The 15,939-nt window shown below is 30.1% G+C and overlaps 1 protein-coding gene across 1 annotated transcript in view; it reads left to right on the top strand.

Moving 5' to 3' along the window:
- cv-c (RhoGTPase activating protein) overlaps positions 1-15,939 on the top strand; it is a 706,457-nt gene that overhangs the window by 92,600 nt on the left and 597,918 nt on the right. Inside the window, exon 2 of the mRNA XM_088223710.1 lies at positions 11,699-11,766. The gene's annotated coding sequence lies outside the window, so the exon portion shown is untranslated. The remainder of the gene's footprint in view (positions 1-11,698; positions 11,767-15,939) is intronic.

Here is a 15,939-nt window from a genome sequence, read left to right as displayed (position 1 = left end):
CAAACACGTTCATTTATTTTTCAAACTAACGTAGTTATGCAGAAAGCAGCCAGTCCACAATTTAAAAAAAAAGAGATATTGATGTTATCGGGTGCAGTAAATTCAATTCTATGTTCTGCTAAAAACAGCCAGGCCGCTTTCATACAAAAACTTATAATAATTACCTTCTAAAAAAATAGTTTCGATCACAAAAACGGCATATCTCAATTTACAGAAAGTACACCCACAGCACTAAAAAAATCTGAAGATACTTTAAAAATCAATAAAACTAGTCAAATACATAATGGGATTCTTGTTTTTAATATAAAAAAAAACTAATGCATTCATTGATTATCATTTATCACAGTCAAAAACATTTCAACTGTTGTGTAGATTTGATTTTTCACTCTTTTCACAAAGGTGCTATTATCTCGGTTTCACTTTTCAATGTCTAGCTGCTTTCTGCATTACTACGTTCAAATGTACTATAAATAAAAAAAAAATATGTAATATCTGGTTTTACGTCATACACAATAATTTGAAGACCACTTTTTAAAATTGCTATGGGCGATGGACTCCTTTGATCACAATAGGAAATTAATAGAGTAATATTTAATTTTCCATAAAGTAAAATCGAGTGTATTTTTTGAACACTTATTACATGTAACTGAAGAAGATACTAATACAAATGTATACATTTTCGCACAGAAATTTAATTTTGTTTTAAAGAAAGTTGAAGGTAACTCGATTAACTTCCCATTGTAATCGGGGCCTAGGTATAGATATAAATCTTTTAACGAAAAAGCTTATGAAATAACTTCTCATGTTCCTAATATCAAATCACGATTACAAAGTTCCGATAAGTTTATCATTTTAATGAAGATGTGATTATAACATCTTATATCGAATCGTGATAAAACAATCTAACTCTTTCTAAATTGAGACATCATCTAATTATTAGAAAATAATTACGGCACGCTGAAGATAAGTGTATCTATGGCAATTAAAATATCGAGCGATTAGGAACTCTATCGAAGATACTTTATCAGGACTTAGAAGATATAAATAATGAATGTACTCCCTTATCCTAGATACGGTTTCTCAATCCGCCTTTCAAACCTGTATTTTATAAAAATGTAGACGAGGGTTAATGGCCTTCATTGTTTATTTATTTGTTTATATTAGGGATTTTTACACACATAGCGAAGTAGAGTAGATAAAAAAAATGACTAATTTAGAATTTAATTTTAAAAAATTGGCTTTTTAAATTTAAATTTTAAATTTTAAAAAATAGAAAATGTTCTTATATGCGCGGTAAAAATGAGACCGTTTAATTGTCTGCTGAAGTTTCTCGAAAATGAATGAAAAAATAATAAAGATGATTTTAATAAAAACGAACTACTCAGTCATAAGTTTTACCGAATCAATTTCGGTTTCAAGAAAGCCAACTCACCAATCAACTGAACTCACCGACTAGAACTTGTGACGTTACAGGGGTGTAATTTAATTCCGCAAGAAGAATTTGTAAAAACTTAATTAATCCTTTATGCGACCGAAATATGAATTCTAAAAAAAATACATTCCTACAATTCAATAAAACTTACTACGGAAAATTAAAATGTTGTTATTGCGTTACCTCTTTTATTGTTTATGTGACGTAGAAAGCAAAGCAAAATATTTATTCGGCCTTTTCCCAGGAACCTTTTTCTCGACTGATACCTGAAGCGTTCGGACTGACAATCTTTCGTTTATTTAATGCATGATCAAAATACGCTGTATTTGGTTTACCAATGCGGTGCTCTATGCACTACTGGCTGCAGAAAAGAGAATTATGATGACGATTTATATGTATTTTTAGAATTTTTGTTAATCATTTTTTATTCCCCTAAATTCCAAGTTTTTTTTAATCCGCCAGTTCGTTGTGTTAAGTTGCGAAACATTCGTTATCTACAAAGTTAATTAAAAGCCAATGAAAAAGCACGACCAATTCTGGTTTTGATTGCAAATTAATTAAGCAGAATTGTTGGATAAAATTTATTTGGTACATAAATCGCGTGAGAGTCAGTGAAAGACAAAACATTTGATTAACGCCCGCGCGCACGTAACGCCCAACTAACATATTACTCAACACTCAGTTTAACTTGTAGCTGTCTGAAATTTACTTTATACGGAACTTACCGACACCGCCCACCGACGCATCTTAATACTGTGGTTTCTCAAACTAAAAAAAAAACTAACTTTAAATCAACGGAGCTGGGTACCTCTTTGCAAAGGGAATAACCAGGTTTTGGCGTAAAATGGGGTTTGCTTATTTATTTACATTCTAGCTTTTACCCGCAGTTTCACTCGCGTAGTTTAAGGAAGAAATTAGTTTTTTATTTTATTTTTTATTTGGAAATTCAACAAGAATACATAAAATACATACATTTTTTAAGTAAGTATTACTAACGTTCTTTATATGTATTTTCAATTATAGAACTCCACCATCTTTCATAAAATATATAAAGTAAGTTTGTAAAATCAATTTAAGTAATAATAAAGATTAAGTTTAGTGAAATATAAGAATAAAGATTGAGTGAAAGAAATAAAATTGAGTTAAACATGAGAAACTACATTTTTGGTTTTTTTTTTTAAGAAAAGAAAAGAGAAATTAAAAACATATAAGATGTAATAAAATAGACTATAATTAATTTACGTAGTTGATTAATTACTTTTGTCGTTTAAAAATAAGAATTTTCTCTATGGAATGGTATATTTTTTCGGAATAAAAATTAGCCTGTTCAATTGCCGGTCTGCCAACTATCGCTTTGCAAAAAACGACGATATGGCGACGTAGCGGCGTTATTCCGTTTTAATATTAATTAATTTTTAGGGGTTATATTTTTTCGGTATCAAAATTCACTTGTGACAATGAGTAGGTAATTTGTTACTTGAACCTTCCTGGTTCAAGTAGTTCAAGCCCTGCATATACTAAGAGTTCCATATCTCTTTCTCAAGGAGTTGTCTATATCCTTTGAATTTTTTGTAAACCTATACAGTAAAACCTCGATATAATGGACCTCTATTTAACGAACTACGGATAAAACGAACGAAAAGTCCAGTCAAATGTTACAAAATTAAAAACGTCCCGTTGATATTATACATGCTTAAATTAAAGTGTCACCGCATGAAAACAATTTATAGCGAACAAGATCATCAAGTCATACGTCTAGCACTAGAATTTGAGACGTAATGCCGCCCTGCTGGTAGACTGCACCTAGCCGGAGCGATAGTATATTTGGGTATTCCCCGATATAATAACGCGTAGGTTTACATCTACATTATACAATTTTTTATAATTTTAGATAATTAATTATTAAAAACAGCAAACTTCAAAAGTGCAAACAAAACTTGATTCCTTTTTCAAAGCAGGATTACCGAAAGTAAGTGCGTCAATATCAAACAGCAACGTCAGTTCACGACGATAATAAATAGAATTTTGTTTGTGTTTTGTATTGTTGATTTTTATCTAAATACACTGTAGTGTAACGGATTTTCGGCTTTAACGGATACTCCCCCCCTGTTAGTCCGTCATATCGTGGTTTTACTTTAATATAAATATATTTGTATGAATTTATAAAGAAAGGTGCCTTAAAACAAAGCGTGTTGCATTCATTCTCCAATTGGAATTTCACTGGCATACACGTGTCTTTTGTGGCAGTTTATTTCATTAACTAGATGAATTTCAAACATATGATTCTCTTTGAAAATCAATCAATCGATTTATGAGGTACTAACCTTAAGTTACCAGGGTCCGTATTGCAATGGAAAGTTAACAGTTATCCACATTTTTTTCTACTAAGTAAAATTAAGTTTTTTCTATGAAAAAAAGAATATGCAAAAAAAATATTTTTTAAATATGTTCAATTACAGGTTACCAACGAAGATACTTTTATTTTTCATATAAATATACATATTTTCATATAAACATCTTTATTCTTATTTTATTTTACTTTATAGACAGTCTAAGATAACTTCGTTAACTTGCAATTTTAATTTCCCCCCGTGTAATGTTACCCGTTAACAATTACATTGATACTTTAAAAAATGGTAATTAATTAGAATTTTAAAAAATAATAGGCAAATGTGTATATAAAGGGGTTTTATATTAAAATACACAAGTCAGAAGAATTCTTGATTTGGATAACGTTTGTTTTAAGTTCAAAGTTTAAGTTTTAACAAGTTAATAAATAATTCACGAATTTCTTTTGATTAAGATAAATAATTGATGTAAAGTTTTACGCATGAGCTGGTTGAATTAATTGATGATCTCTTTTTAATTAAACCATAATAATTGGTTGTAAAATACGAAAATAATGTTTTTAAATCACAGGCCTTGGATATAATATTTATGTTTTTATTTTTAAATAATAATTATTTGATTAAACTCTATGGTTAAAAATAAATTTAATTAAAAATATAAACACTAATTTGAGACAAATATATTTAATAAAGATACATAAAATAGATAATAATTATACTTACCGGTCCCTGGACTTGTACCTGAGACGTAAGACTGATCATCAAGACTAGTTAACAATCGCAGTGTCCCATACATCATTAGGTGTGTATAAGGGTTTCCTAATGATGATAGTTTTTAAACACAAGCTTTTGTTAAATAAAAGACGTGTTGTTTATTGTACAGCGCCCTGCTCTGAGGCGATTTTAAAAATAATTGCGCTTTAAAAATTATCCATGGTAAATAAATAAAGCATACTGTTTACTTGCACATAATTTTAAATGGTTTAAAAGTGCTGTGATACAGTGTTATTTTAATTTATTATGAATTAAACTACTTAGTGTAAACATAAACCGATATTTTAAAATTAATTCCAGCAAATATTTTTTACTTTAAATCGGTATCTTAAATAACATATTTATTAACTGCTTGAGAATCTGTGATTGGAAGCGATTGAGGATCGAATAATGCTTTCAACTTTCAACTGAATGTATGTGTGTTACGACTTATTATTTTTTTGAGTATGAGCAGCGGTAATGCCGATAGCTTGATGGATAAATTTATAATTTATTACCATTCACACCCATTTACTTTATAAGGCGTGCATTATGTACTCAACACAAATTTATCACAAAAATCAATCATCAAAATATTTGACATAAGAAAATAGGGTAAATTCACCGTTCATCGTTCTCAATAATTTCATACCTTAAACACAATTTGCGGTAATCATTGTTGGTCAAAAGATTTTGGTGTAAAAGTAAGATTAGGACCGTTAGTTAACACTTTACACGTTATATATTAAATTCTTTTTTATTTTTTTATGGCAGTTTATTTATTCATTCAAAATTACACTCGTTTAAATGTTAATAAACTTAAGGTTTTTTAGGCTGTACCTATATCAAGCCATAATAATTAACAATAAAAAAATCATGGTAAAAATAATTAGATTCAATTATAATGACATGGGATGCAATAGAATAACAATACAGAAAAACAAGATATAAATAATAAATTTCCGAAGAATACGATGCAAAAAAGATAATCAGACATAAATATTAAAATATAAATTATACAAATTTAGATTCATATATAATTAAATATACATAGTAATAGTATCATTAAAATTAACAAAATAATAGTATCATTGAAATCCAAAGAAAAAGAATATATATATAAAAAGAAAATTTAAATGATAATATTGAGAGATGTTTTCTAGAAACTCACTCTATACTTATAATAAGTAATAGTAGTAATAAATAATATGCCAAATAAAAGTACGTACTAAATTAAATAATACAAAAATACAAAATGAAAAAACATAAAAGCATCAAGATAAGTAAAAGTAAAAGTATGGAAGGAAAGCAGATTTGTCAGTTTTTGGTAATTGCTAATCTCGAACTTAAAAAAAAATAGGCAACCTCGTCCCTATCTATGTGCAGAGATGCGTTTATTATTTGCCTTGCTTATTATGTACAAGGTTTATAACTCATAAATTTTTCATAGATTTTTCTGCTTTTAATAAGCTTTTGTTTTAAAAGTGTTGGGATCAGGAGGAATATTCTATATTGGGTTAATCAGGAACATCTCTTGGATTTGATCTTGTGAAGAGAAAACCACTTAAAACTCGCTAGAAAAAGCCGGCCTGTCGACAGTCATCGACAGGCCTTCCGTTCCACTAGAAGCGTGTTCGGTATTTTGAGTCCTACTTTGGCATATTTTACCAATGTCCTGCACTCACTTGACCATGTAAGATACTTCCTCTTGTGTGAGTTCTTTATGAAGTATCACCGATCCGATGTCACATAGGTCCTCGCCCAGACTTTAGCATCGCGCCTTCAGCTGTTGTCTCTGAAAGCCGAAAAAGGGGCAATGGATCAACAGGTTGGGGACATCTTGAAGTGTTTCATCAATGTATTGTAAATATATTGTATTGCAATTTGATGAATAATTAACTGTGGGCTACGAGGTATTTTATTTTCTAAGATTCGGGGAGTCAGGGTGCTTCCGCGAGTTGGAGTCAGGGTGCAGGAACTTCCCATTATAATCGGAGGAAGTTAATATTTATCTTCAATTTTATCAAGAAAGTAAAATTAGGTTTTCTGTATGAAAATCAGAATATGCATAGAAATTTGTTTTCTAAACATTTTCAATTATAGGTTACCGGCGAAGATACTTTGAATGTTCATGCAAATATACTCATTTTCGTCCACAAATATCGGTTTTTCTTTATAGTCAGTCGAAGATAACTCTGTTAACTTTCCACTGTAATCGAGGCCCTGGGACACTTCTTCAGTGCCCTATCGTCAGCACTGAGATATAATTAAACATATCGCACATCCGATAAAATAGACTGATAACTCGATAAAACAGACTTTTTTAGTTATCTTAAAACAATATATTTTTCATTGTGTTTTTTTTTGTTTTTTTTTTCCTTCAAAGCATGTGTCACATACATTTAGATTTTTCTTTAAAAATACGTAAACATTTTTTAAAGCTTCTTCTCCTTTATTTTATTGTCATTTAAATATGTATTTTTATCCCTTTTCTTTCCTTGGTTCCTCTTTCTCTTTCCTTCCAAACTCATTAACTGATTCCACATTCCTCATTTATAACATAATGTTCTTAATATGCGCAACCCTTATATCCAGGCTTTACTTAAAATGTTTTTAAATATATCTGCTAGAGATATTTATTTCAAATTTTATGATATGTTTACAATAAAAATAACTTTTTCAAAACTTAAAAAAAAATCAAAGAAAAGTGTGAGAGAAATAATTGGCTGAAAGAATAAAAAAGCTTTAAATGCGATTATCTCGGAACTTGTTTTAATGACATAATGCATTCTGTCAGTAAAGCCACGATATCCCTTTTGGAAAACGAATGAATGTATCTTTTGATATATATTTTCGTTTTTTGGTACAAATTTTTGACCAACTATTCTTTGGGCCAGTCTGTTCTTTGGTTGGCTGGAAGATATTGCTTTTAGCAATTAGTCTACCAAATTACTTTTTATAAAAAATAAATAAAGATAACCCGTTTGTCAAAAAAAAGTAAAAATATTACCCTGTATCTGAACGCCGGCGCTCAAATAAGTGTCAGGGTGGATTTATATTTATATGCATATAAATCAAGCAGGTAAATCATCCCCTAGAATGATGTCAATTTTTTGACGCACGAAGTTTTTTCTATAATTTATTCTGTATTCGGATATGCGATATAATAATTACAAATGATCACAGGGCATTTTTTCTGCTCCTGCTCATCGCAGTCCTTACAATTTACGTAAGCGTAACATTCTTTACTGTTCCAGAAACATTCATTATTAGAAATTCACTCATTTACTAATTCATATTTTTTATTTGAGCAAAAGAGTTCTTCATTTTTCTTTACTAGCGCCTTTTGTTGGTTTTAAGCCGATTTATTATTTCTGAATATTTCGACATAAACATTAAAATTATTATTGGCAATTAATTCCGTAAACAAACGTGGGAATGTCCTTCGAATTTGCTACAACGTTTTCAGATAAAAGTTAGATTAAATATAAGGAAAAGGCAGCAATGTTTTTAAAACCACAATTTCCGCTATTCTGTTGATTAAATTTATCCGTTGACTTGATTAGGTAACAAAAATAAAATTTTTGCCCTGATTACTGTTTTTTTAATATCATGGGGATGCATATTTTTTTTTTCAAAAGACGAAAAATCTAATAGATATCGAGAGATCTCTTAACGTAAAAATACACTATGAAAATTATTTCTGTTTTAACAACTATTTTTTTTTTTTTTTAAATAATACCTAAATAATACCGCCTAATATATTAATTTTGCATTGTAATAATATTCTTCTTCTTCACGTGTCATGTCGGGTCCCCCCGACGTTGACGATCACTTGAGAGAAAGCTTCCCTATCCTGAGCAGTGCGAAACAGCTCCTCCACAGTTCTATGTCGAGCCGGGAGATTCTTTGCACCCCTGGTCCATTTAAGGACCGCCCGGGACTCGGGGCCATTGTTTGGTTTCTCTTCATAGTGATATCCTGGGAATTATTGACCGAAGTGGTTTCCCGTTGCCTTCTTCGGTGGAATTTTCTGTCGGGGTTACCTACCCTTAGCTGGAGGGGTCGCGTTTTATGGCGCCGGACACTCGCCATTCATCCTCTCCCTATCTGCTATGGCACTGATGTTAATGCCAGTGGCCACATTGCCCAGGGCTCGCGGGGCCTAAGAGACCACTCATGGACGCTAGGGAGTAGGACTATTGGTAGTGTTGCTGATGAAATGCAACTGCGGCATTACACGGCATTTTATATGTGCATATTTTCCAGCAAAATATGCACCACCAGGGCCCATCCAAAATTTGAGCCCCCATTGTAATAATATATAATTAAAAAACTGTATTTAGTTTTTTGCAGTTACCTACATTGTGAGACTGATTTGCTAACATCTGCTTTTACATGTATATAACCTAAGAAACTGTTTAGTCTCTCATCAGTCTTACGATGTCATTTACTACGAAACCCGATTACCGGTGAAAATTATAAATAAAAGAAAAAAAACTTATTGAAAAAAAAAAAAAAAATATTATTATATTATTTAAATTCTTGTAGATCTATCATGAAATGTTATAAGAGAAACTCAATCTATATTCATTATAAATTATGTAAATAGGACAAGTAGGTACGTTATTCAATTTAAATTTCATTTCATACCTTATACAAGTAAGTTGCTACTTACTAAAAAAAATAATGATTAATTTTATAGACGCAAATTTTCCTCAAGCCTGGGTGTTCTGTGATGTAATTCACCACTGTTATTGGGCCTCCTGGCCTGTTGTGGTACAAAAATAAATAAACACCGAATTATTTTGACTTACTCCATACAAAACATTACATAATATCTATGTCATATTATGACGTTTTATGTTCAAATCATTTAATAATTTACACATTTTTTAATTATATGTGTACTGATAAATAAAGAATGTTGGTTATCTTAAACTTATCTATCGTCTCGGCTAATTTCTTAGTAAAAAAATCCTGATTTATCAAACTCGCAATTCATACACTCTATTTTTATAAATTAAAAATATTATCTCTGCTCTTTTGTGCAAATGAAGCGTAAAATTATATAAAGTAAGGATTCGCACATTGTTTATCTTGGATACCATCCAAAAGTAGTAAACTTTAATCTTTTAATGTTTTATTCAGACCAATAAAATTGTAAACATCCGTTGGTTAGTGGTTAAGCAGTTAACTTTGAAAACAGCAAGCATTTGATACATGATATAAATGATTTTCTCCATAAAATGTAATTTCATGTAAATATTTCATTACCATTTACTATGCTCTTATGTTTTATACCGTGGTACGTTTTAATAACTTTATGCGTTTATTATTTAACATTGTTTGTAGTAAATTCATCCGTTATTTTTAAGTTTAAGTGCTGCACAACAGCGTTTATTTGGTATTTTTAAACACATATTACAATGAGGAAGTTCAGTGTTTTTTTTTATTTGTTAATAGATTATTAAACTAAGGCGAAAAAAAAATATTAATGGAATTATTGACGTAATCTCTCCATAATATTTTTACTATGCACTGGGTATCGCTAATCCGTCTAACTTCTTGACTCTAGATTCTGCCTCTTTTGGGTTTCCCTGCTATTGCTTTTATTACTTTTATCTCTGACGTTCTGAGCAGTTATTTGGTTTTTGTATTTAGTTTTTCTATTTAGTTTTTCTGCTTGGTTTTTCGTATTTTTTATTTTCTCGCCTCTGTTGTATACACCATGATTTGGTCTGATACACGTTTCATATATACGAATTATGTTTCCAATAATCATGTCTTCATTGTACTATACGACATTTCTTAGGCAGCCAGATGTTTACTAACTGAGATGAATATGTTCTCATCATCACTATGGCATCATCATCTGCATGGCATGTGATGTTAATGACCTTATATTCCTTAGTAGATTCACTACTTTTATTTATTCGTTAAAGCGTTTTTTTTATATATTTATTCTGCTTGTGTAAGAAAAGGCTTTAGGCGTATATATTGTTGTGCTATATTTAGTTATAAAGGTGCTTAACTTGCTTTGTTTCTTTGTTGTTCTTAATATTTTGGGTAGGTAGGAAGACATCGCCTTAAGGCAATATGCTCGCCCTTATATGTATATAAAGTGTCAAATAAATAAATATGTGTTATTTTCTAAATGTTAATATTATTTATGTCCCGAATTGAGTTATTGTAACCCCTGGTAATGTAATTTAACGTATTATATGATTTATGAATAAAAAATAAATATTTTTATTTTTCGTACTATCATCGCTATGATTTTTTAATTTTCTGCGTTTCTGAAATAACTCCGTAACTGAAATGAGGCAAACTTAGCAGTTCACAATGGGGTCCTGGTCCCGACCCTGATGTATGGAAGCGATGTATGGACTAGGAAATACAGGAATGAAAGTAGGCAGAATGCTGTCAAAATGATCTTTTAGGCAAATGTTTGATAAAACTATGTACGATAGATGCACAAATGTTGAGATCCGTACATTATGTAAGACTGAGACAAGCGTTGTCGACTAATTGTCAACAAGAAAGGAGCTCAGCGCTGATTTAGACATGTAGAGCGAATGAACAGCGAAAGAACGGGTAAAATATTTACAATGTGAATGTTGATGGATACAGAAAAAGAGAAAGGTGGAGAAAGACATGGCATGACCAAATCCAACAGATACTTGAAGACAAACATGTTAAGAGTCGGAATAATCGGCGCGCGTGCATGAGAAAATGTATGAATGTAGAGGAAACGAGATGTGTATGCAAATATAGAGTGATTCTATCCTCTCTGTATTCCCTCACGGGGAAACGGCGTGATGGTTTGTTTTGTTTGTTTGTTTGCATGTGAAATAACTCCGCGTGTGACGTCAGTGGTTCTCTTCCGCTTATTCTCGATCAGTTCTGCCATTGGTCCATTGACGGCTAGCAAATCGGAAATCTTTTATAACTCTCTTATCATTGGTTGATTCACATGAACCAGTGACGTCGTTCAAAGTAGTTCGTTTTTATTAAAATATTTATAATTATTTTTTTGGTACATTTTCAGGAAACTTCGCTGTACAATTGTATAATAAAATGTGGTATTATATTGTTTCTATTTATTACGTATTTTGATTATCAATAAATGCAATGAAATAACCAGCAAATTTCTCTTTTTCAGATTGTTAAGCAAGTCCGGGAGTATTCGAGGATTTGACGCCTGCGAGTTTAAAGGATATCACAATTGAGGTACGTTTGACATTAAATTTAATGATTTTAATATAATATTTGCTCACATACCTCAATACTGGTGACTTTAAGATTTACCTAGTTTATTGTGGTTATTATATCTAATAATTTTGATATAACCATGGCGTGTATTGGTACCTCTACGCGCTTGCCAAGTCTCAGCAAGCGTTCAAATTTTTTATTTAACATTAGAAAATAACGTGCTTTTATTCACGTTACAAGGACACTTTACAAATCCCTTTTATAATGTAGTACAGGGAAATACAGATATATTTTCTTAAAATTCTGAACTGAAAATTGACAAAATATCAAATCAAACGCACTCTTTTATAATTCTTTTCATATATCGTATATTTTTCTTTAAATACCTAATGTTAACGAAAAGGCGGACTGTAAATGAAAATCGAATTTCATTCAGTTTTGTGATTGGGAAATATTGAGAAAGGATAGGAACATGGAATGGATACCTACCTTTAATATGATCTGAATGTTCTTCAATTTCTGGTACTGGATGACAAAATGAACTATAAAATATAAAAATGTTTTCCACGACGCGCGACGATTCCAACCACTTTTTATCCAATTTTATGTCAAGTCAAAAATGTTGTTTTGTTTTTGTTCTAAATCCGTATCTTCTAATTTTGAATATCTTCTATCTTGAGGTTAGGTAGGTACCATAAGGATGGGTCAAAGGAAGGATGGGAAAGAAAGGTAATCGGCCAGGAATAGTATCGATACATGCTGTTATTTACTTAACACCTAAGTACCAGGCGCGTGCGGTGAATATTATCAGTAAGGATGCTGAAAAAAAATAAACAGCTTTTCAAATTTAGGGGTGTGATAGTACATATAGGCAGATGCCTAATTAAAATCTTATTATTATATTATAGGCCCATGAAAGTTTTCCATTATAATAAAAAAAAATAATAGTTTATCATATATAAGTTAACGGAGCACAGGAGCAGGCGCGTCTAGCGGTATAGTTGTAAACATTTGAGCAGTACCTAAAACTCGAGATGTTCTAAAATTTTGGTTAAATTTTAATTACACGCTATTCAAAACTTTTTGCCATACGTTATTAGTCGTTTTTTCTTTGCATTACTCAAGTTAGGTGCTCTTATCTCTGCGAGTCTCGTAGAATAATATTACATTATGAACAAAGGCTGTAGTCTGGTAAAACGAACGCAAAATTAGGAAATCATACAATTTTGCCATTTTAAAACGAATGTTTTTTTTAATCGCGTAATAATAAAAAAATAAAAAAAACATAAATTAGGTAGAAACAATATTTTCTAAAGGTATTTCTGTTAAAAATATACTTAAAAGTTTTATGTGACTAAAATATAATTACTTTTAGACCGGCAGATTACGCCATTTCAAATTTAGACTAAACTAAGGTATCTGGGATCTCAATAAAGACTAAGTATTGATCAAATTTTTTTATAATTATTTGAAGATAAAACATTCAACATAAAAGTGGTCACAGGCAAATTATAATTTTTTGTTTTTAAAAAAAAATACAAGCATTTTAAATCACATAAGCAATTTTTAAATTAATAACTTATGTGTAAATATAAGTTTTTACATCATTACAATGGAATTCCATCAAGAATTGTCAATAAATAATTTATATAAAATTCTTATTTTGTTTTAATTTTTTACCTAAACGTATTCAATATTATCTAATTCAATGCTTGCTGCTTATTAATTATACTTAAACCATTAATTACATTTATTACTTTCTATTTCGTCCATCGACAGAACACTATCCTCTTTATTTAATTTATTTTATTTTTATTTTATTTGGGAAATCAACAGTTCTTCATACATATTTTTAGTAAACAAACAGATATAGTGATTAAAATCAAAACAAATAACAGATTTCCACATAGTATACAAAGTTGTAAAGAAAATATATTACATATCAAATAAATACATACAATTTTTACATATAAAAATGTTATTTTCATGTACTCAATAATCAAAGATTTTTTAATATTTATTTTAAGAACATTAAGTTACTGTAAATTGGGCGAGATAAGGACAAAAATGCTTGAAGAGAGGATAAGGAGGGGAGGGGAGAACTTTGAAAGTTTTCGTAAGTGGTATAAAAATTTATCTTGCGTGTGTTATGTATACCAAATCGTAATTTGTTTCGGTCAAGTCGGCACCTTAATAGCTGTATATCTTAGTTTCAACTAAATACAGCCTCATTTGTTCTTCTTGTAAGTGATTAACTTTAAATTACACCAAATTTTATTAAAAGCCACTACAAATTCAAGTTGTGTCACTGATAAAATATACCGTTGGAATTTTCTAATAAATATTTATTAAAGATAAGTATGTAAAAAAAGGTTATCTATCACTATAATATAATAATAATAATTATGGATAACTTATATAGCGCCATTTTCGTAATATAATACCTCAAGGGCGCTTTACAAAGTGATTATATAAAGATATACAGTTAATTTTAACTTTTTAATTTAAGAAAAATAATTTACTTTGCCACCACATGCTAAGAATTTATTCAAATGATTTGATTTGATAGAGAACAAGTGGGTTTTAAGTTTCTTCCGAAACACCAATTAATTATATCAACATAATTATATAAACTCATGATTGGGAACCCTTGCGTTAACTTGTATATACATAACATAATAATTTGTCCAGTCTCCCAACATTCTGACGATGTCGGTTACGAGTTTCGACGAAACAAGGTCACTAGTAAAAATGTATAAATAATAGTGGAAAAAAATAAAATAATATGCTGTTCCATCGAGAAATAATGTCACTGTTGTTATAGACACTTGATATGTTAAGAAGAAACTCGGTCTTACTTTTCTTTATACAAACGTATTTCCGTATTTTCTCCCTAGATTATAGCACTAGAACAGTGATTTTTTACACATTATAGGTATTCATTATTAGCGTGTTTACCAATTATATTTACCATTATCGATTTGTTTTTTGTAAGTTGTTTCTTTTGGTTAGACCCATATTAAAACCCAAAAAGGCATCCAGTAGCCTTATTTATTTTATTAACATAAACGGCAAATCTGCCTTTTACAAACATATATAATACTACATATTTGGCTTCTTTTTTTTTTTTTTTAAACTTTAAAAATTTATAAATTGTACAATATTTATATTTATAAAATTAACCTTAAAATTATACAGCATATTCAGAAGAATGTTTAAATAATAAAACATTCTACAGTAATACAACAAGAACATCATAAATACTGTTTCATTCAGCTGGGCAAAGTGAACAAAAAACTGTGCATATTATGAAATGCATGAATAAATAAATATAATTACTATTCACCATATTTGAAAAAGTTCAAAAGGTTTGTTCTGTAAGAACAATACTCTACATTAAATATATCGGATACGTGGGAATAACTATTGCTAAGTTCATGAAGTTTGTTTAATACGGCATTACAAGTATACACTGTACGTGAATTGTTGCTACAAAACGGTTGCTATGCCGTAACTTATTCGTTTCGTCAATACAATTGTTTCGTATGAGATCCCTCATTCCCACGAGAGTGAAATATGGTTTTGATTGCATTAGAATGAGATGGATGTATGACGAACGAACGAACTTACGAAACGAAATCGTGACAGAATGAGCCCGTAGTTTTATCTGCCGTCTTCGGATGCACGGTTTTACAAATATGATACATAATTTTAACTTAATTAATAATTTAACTTTAAACGGAATAAGTAACGTCATAGAAAATTTTATTTTTATTCGCATTCTAAAAAAACGGAAACATTAGTTTAGTTTTATGGTGCGAAAAATGCGACAGCGTAACGTCAAATTTTTCGATTTTATTTATTAAAAATCGGTCCGTCGCGTCATGCAGTTATCTTTTTCGCTCTGTAAGAAAGAAGGCTTTTGCAAGAGAGTATCAGAAAGACAATGTTCAAATACCTATTCGTAAAAATTATTACCTACCGCATAGCCTCTTAAAACCTTTTTCACATCTACAATTATCTGATTTTCCCCATTGTTTTAACTATAAATTTAATTTAACTCTCCCTACAGGTACACAAAGAGTTATAGTTCTTTTTTTTATTTATCTCTTCCCGTGTCTGGTTAAAAATCTCAATAAGTGAGCATTATGAGTTGGGATGCATATACTTAAAATGGTATTGAAGCAATTT

The sequence above is a fragment of the Micrasema longulum genome, unplaced genomic scaffold (assembly GCF_059751315.1).
Source record: "Micrasema longulum isolate JH-2025_06_02 unplaced genomic scaffold, ASM5975131v1 h1tg000248l, whole genome shotgun sequence".
NCBI lineage: Eukaryota > Metazoa > Arthropoda > Insecta > Trichoptera > Brachycentridae > Micrasema > Micrasema longulum.
Note: the sequence above shows the minus strand (reverse complement) of the source record. Positions and strands in the feature narration are given on the sequence as shown.